Consider the following 6,164-nt stretch of genomic DNA (forward strand, 5'->3'; position numbering starts at 1 on the left):
GGCCGGGGGGGAGCTGTGCACCTCCGGTTTGGGGTGCACCTGCCTGGGGGGGACCGTCCTTGAGGGCGGCGTCTGCCCGGGGGTGACACCCCCCCCTCGGGGCGGGCCCTTCTGCTGGGGCGCCCCGCGTGCGTTGGATGTTCCTTGGGGTGCGCCTGCCTGGGAGGGACACCCCCCCCCTTGGGTGACACTGTCCTGGGGGTGCACACAGCCTCTTTGGGGTGACACCACCCTTAGGGTACGCTTTACTTGGGGTGCACCCGTTTGACGGGGACACCCTTCTTGGGGTGCGCCCTCCTTATGGTGCAGTGGCTTGGGATGGCACCTGTCGGAGGGCGCATCCGTCAGCTGGTGGCACCCACCTTGGGGTGACACCTGCCTGGGGGGGGGCAGCTGCCCGTGAGTGACACCTTGGGATGCAGCCTGCTTGCAGTGCACCCTACTGGGGTTGAACCCCCCTTGTCATGCACCTTCTTTGGGGTGCACCTGCTCACAGGTGGTACCCTCCTCCGAGTGACACCCGCTTGCAGTGACACCGTCTTTGGGGTGCACCCCCCATATGGCACACCTTCCTAGGGCTGAGCCCTCCTTTTGGTGACATTGTACTTGGGGTGGCACCGGCCAGGGAAGTTGCGTTCAGCCTGTAGAGCACCTCTCCACAAGAGGGATGAGCTGTGGGGTGGGAAGCAGGGCCCCACATGCACCCCCTGAGGCCCAGCTCTCCCTTGAGCTGGGAGCCGAGGGGTGGGCAGGTGGAAGAGATTGATGGTAATGAAATAACATGTGCAGGTGGGGCTGGGAGGGGTGGGGAGTTGTGTTGGGGTAGTGGCTTTCAGGGGAAGGAAGTATTATGGAGAAGAAAAGGGTGGTTGTGGGGTGGATGGTGGGTGTCAGGACCTGCCTGGCTGGGTGGTGTCATGCCCCGGGTCCTGCATGCTGAGAAAGGGAGATGGCACTTAGAGATGTCTCCTTGTTGCCCCGCACCCTGGTCTAGGAGACGTGAAGACCCACTGGGTGTAAGTAAAGTCATGAGTGGTTGGGACGGGCTGAACTGGGGGTGATGGTGGCGCTGCCCCCACTGCATTGGGGGGAGATGGTAGATGAGCAGTTCTCACTTGGCAAAGCAGCCACAGGAGCCTTCTTGTGGGTCAGTAGCTGTGTTAATACAGGGAAGGAAACATCAATAACATCAGCAGTCAGTGCAGCCAGCTGAAACCATCTCTGAATCTTGGCAGTGCTGTCAGCTGCTGTTTCTCATGAGCTAGCAACTCATCCTAATGACACCATTATCCTTTCCTGAGCATTTCAGCCCTGGGACAGCCTGCAGTCGGATAGGATGATGTTGTATATTAAATAATAACACAGCTGCTCTAAGTGGGCTGCTCCTTGCTAGAACTTGTCATTAGAAATGTTCTTTGGGGGAAAGAAAACCCTATTCTGAAGGAAACACCCATTTAGCAATCGCAACTCTTTCCCATGATGAAGCGTTCCCCTTTTACTCATTGAAAAGACAACTGCAACCCAAAAAAAGAAAGCCCTTGCCATGCTGCACAGTAACTGAGGCTGGCAAGCAGTTGATGGAGGTGTGTTTGCTGTAAGGAGGTCTCCTGGCTTTGCAGTCCCGTGGCCTCAGCTGCCTCTTGCCTGGATGACTGTGAATGCTGCCCTGGGACCTCTGCGTCTCCGGAGCAGAGTTCAGGCAAAGCAGGAGCTGTTCCCCAGCTCAGAGGGCTGTGCTAGGGGAAGGGGTTTGGGTTTTGTGCAGAGGCTCAGATCCATTTCTCTTTCAAGCAATCACTCAATGAACAATTCTGGCCAAAAATCCGAAAGGTTTTCCAGGGAAAGCAGGATGTTCTCCGTTATCTCCTCAACAGGATGTGAATTTTGGACTGCATGAATAGTTCACATTAAAAAAGCCATGCATGCTCATCCTAAGTAGTATGGTTGAACAGTGAAATTGGTATAGCTTATTTGAAGAGTAGTCCTGCCACATTTTAATAGTGTTAATTCTGATCTCTCCATTTCTTTTTCAGCTACATGAAGTAGCAGAAGCCAGTCACAAATGCAATCCGTGCTCTGAAGTAGTAAAGAGCTATTTGGAAAGCTGGAAAAGGAGTGTGTATAAACCAAAGATACCTGATAAAATAATCACCAGGCTATGCAACTGTACTATCATAAATAATAAAATGACAACTTGATTCAACAAATCCAATAATATAAATAACTAAAATAACAAGCTCAGGGTAGAAACAAGAAGGTTGCTGCAATACAAAACTGTGTGTAGCATAATGAAACCGTATCTGTTCAATCAGAACAATACTACATGAAGGCATAAGAGAAACAGTATTTTAAAATAGTAAACTTGAGATAAGATAGTAATAATGCTATCTCCTGGAATGCCTGAGAAAACCCTGTCTCCTTCAGGCAGCTGCAAAATTGTCAGTCCATGCAAGTCTTTACCTTGCAAGTTCTCAGCGGCTCTCTTCTGTCTTTGCTCACAAAAGCACGCAGGGTTTGTTTGATCTCCGCTTCCAGTCTTGGCAAGCCCTGACTCTGCCTGAATGAAGCACCACAACAAAAGGGTGAGATCTCAAATGGTATTTTTTCAATAGCTAAACAAATATGTTTAGCAGGAGCTGCTATGTGTAGATGTACTATTTTGCCGTATTGCTTGTTTCCTAAAAGTTGGGAACCAAATCTCAGAGCAAGCTGATGCATCATGAGTGTTTCCACAGCCTGTTATACACATGGAAGCTGTTTACTAGAAATACTGAATTAATATTAATCAGGTTTTTAGTTTACAGGATATATTTGGGGGGGCTTAAGGCTTACAGGAGACTATAGAAAAACCCTTGTGACCCGGTGGGTGAGCCCCTTCCACCCCCCTCAGTGTTAGTGAGAGCTGAGAGCAGTTGTTGTGCAGAGCCGGGTGTGCTCCTGGAAAGCAGTGCCAGGGCTCAGGCTTGAGGATATTTGCTTAATTTTCCTCTGGCTTCTAAACACATTCATGTGTGCGTTCATATGTGTACATGTATCTATATTATACACGTCTCATTTGCACACAGGGAAAGGGAGCTGTGCTCCTAGGCAGGAGCTGAAGGGTCTTGAGTAGAATGCTGGGTGGGGAGGTGTTGCTAGGAGATGGAGACTCCAGTGTCTGGCAAAGTGGCGTTTTTATTTTTGGTGTAGATCACACAAAATGGTATTTGACTGTGAAGCAGGGCAGAAATCTCTTCCTTCTGCTTACGTTCATCTCTGAATGATCAGTCTGTGCCTAGTAGCATAGCAGCTTATTTAAAACGGAAATCAAATGTAGACTGGGTGCTGTTCAGTCCAGCTGGAGGCTGGGTGGTTTGCAATCTTCAAGGCTTTTTTTTTCCCTTTTTTTCTTCTTTTTTCCTACACATTGAGAAATCCCTTGTTTGAGCAGCAGGATATATGTCTCTGTTTAGGGGAGGGCATCCTTGCATGGCTTTGGTTCCTTTGTAGCCAGTTGTCTCTGCTTTTTCAGTCACTGTGTGTTAGCAGTCATTTTTTCTGGGTTTGGACTTACTAAATACATCCCGCCACCCTGTTGCATCCCATTGCCAGCTGTGAGTCGGATCCCCCCATCTGAGCTGGCTGCACCTCCATCCTCTCACAGACAGGGACCACGGGGAAAACTGCCGTGGGGTGCTCAGCCCTTCACTTTGGGCACTCAACTCTCCCCGGTGTGCTATCAGGGATGGATTTACAGTGGAAATTAGGTCTGAATGCTGAAACGTAGAGGTTTTTTGCACCTCTTGCAGGGTGCCAGAGTCCTGGACAGAAACATGGGTGCCCCTTGCAGCTCTTGCAGAGGCTCGTGCCACGCACTCATATTCTGATGATGCCCCTCTTGGGGCCCAAACTCCCTTCACTCAATATGCAAGAGGCTTTTTTGGCAATGCAGGGCTAAACAGCAAGATGCTGAAGGGTTGGGAGGGCACCTGGGCAAACCTGGGTGCTGCCTGTTTCAGTGCTGGCTGGTCACTGTCATTGAACCTGCAGAAGGGCTCGGAGCTCAACTCCTCGAGCCATGTCTGACCTGTCAGAGGACTTCAGCTCAGCATCCTGAACCTCTTGGTCCATTTGGGAAGAGGTTAGGATGCTATATTTTTGTATTTTTCCAGTTCAATGTGACCAAAAAAGACCAGGAACATTGTGCATCTGTTTATACAAAAGCTCAGGTTCTGAGGCATGCCATCCAACCCTTGCAAGTGCCCTAAATCTGTGGATTTTCAGTAGGATTTGCTTTCCTGGTCTGTTTTTAAAAGAGATAGTTAATGATATAATGCATCAGTGGGTAAACTGTGACATGTGAAATGGGGTTTTTTTGAATGTGAGAGAAACTACATGCATCAGAGGCTTATGCACATTAGATTTGTAACCAAGCAATTCCCATTTGTGTTATGTAACTGATGTTATTTATCAAACCCCATGTACTGGCCAAGAGCAGATGTTGAACTGTCATGCTACAGTGCTGGAAATTAACTTTTCGGGGTGTTAGTTATTCAAAAACGATCTTGTGATTAGCTTGTTGTAATATAATGTAACAACATGAAATATGGAAATATTATTCCAAAAATATGGTGCATGTGGGTCCAAAGTCTCTTTTGGTCTCTTTTTGGTATTAAGTGAAAGTCTGGACTGTATGGCAACATATGATGGTCTGGTGGGAATGTGTGCTGAAAACCCTTCCTGAGTCAGAGTGGGGAAGGAGCGTGGTATTTCTTACATTGAAAATAAAACACTTTAAGCATACGACATGATAAACATGCATTTAACGAGGAGGCTGCTGAAAAGAGCATGCATGTGCAAGCACTGGGTGCATAGATGCTCTTACCAGCAGGTAGAGAAGGACGTATTTTCTGAGTGGTTTACTCCTACATGAAAATGAGACTTCTGGATAAGGTTTATTTAAGGGCACAAATGAGTAACTAGATTATTCATCCCATTAGAAGTTAATACTAACGATTTCCCATTATTTGTAATATGCTCTGTGATTAGGGTGGTGGTTTATTTGGGGGTTTCGAGGTCATGTTTGAAGCAGATATCACACTAGTCCTTTTTCTGCAACCATGGAATCAATCTTTTAGGCTTTATCCACAAATGTGAAGCAAAATATGGATATGAGGTGAGCTATATGGAAAGGTGGGGGGTATTTTTTGTTTCTATGCAGTCTTGCCCTCCTTTTCTTTACAAGTAGGCAATATAATTCCTACAGAAACTTTATAACCTGGAGCTCAGCAGCAAATCCTGAAAGATAACTTCTAGCAGTGTGGAGGGAAAAGCAAGTGACCATGTGAGCTGCTTATAGCATTTTTTCAGTGGCTTGCCAAGTATGTTTTCTTTTAGGGCATAATCTGTGAGAGCTGGCAGACCTTCTCTTGGCTTTGCCTAATTAGCTCAGCTGGGAAAGCACTTGCTGATGAGGAGGAGTTTGAAGTTTATCCTTTCCCTTCGGTCTGGACATATGAGCCTCTATTCCATAGAAAGAGTGAGGAAAAGTTGAGGATTTAGTCTGCTATCTGTACAGTAGATTCAGGGGTATTTTTGATTTTGATACGAAATGTTATTTAAAGATCTATGACCTTGCAGAATTAGTCCACTATTTCCTTGCCTCATCTGTATTGCTGCTCAGTGTTGGAGCATTAGTGCAAACAGGGTGGAACAGCATGTTCTCCACGTCCACAATGTCCAGGACAAGAATAGGGCTAAAATTAAACCACACACAGATGGTATGAAATTAAGAAATACTTTAAGTGAGGCTTGTTGAAGGATCAGAATCTGTTATTTGGACGGGACTGTGGAGTGCAGATGTTCCTGCCTGGGGTGGAGAGATGCTGCGAGATCAGTCCCTGCACGTCTAGCGCCTGGTTCATGTCTCGACCAGGACCTTGGGATTTGGGTTAAATCCCTGTGGGATGCTGGGCGAGCTGTCAAGGGTTACACACAGTTAAGGGTTGAGGTGCCCAAAGTGGGAAAGATGGAGCTGAGCTGAAGTCTAAAAATCCCCATCCAAACCTTTCAGTTGCCTGCTGCCAAGCCCTAATGTTTAAGTGGCTTTTATTTAATTTTTACTTTTAAGCTCCCTGCCTGGGAATCTGCCAAAAGTCAGACCTCTGTGCTTAACCCCAACTACT

Source organism: Athene cunicularia (assembly GCF_003259725.1).
Source record: "Athene cunicularia isolate RWA chromosome 8 unlocalized genomic scaffold, athCun1 chr8_part1, whole genome shotgun sequence".
In the NCBI taxonomy this organism is placed as follows: Eukaryota; Metazoa; Chordata; class Aves; order Strigiformes; family Strigidae; genus Athene; species Athene cunicularia.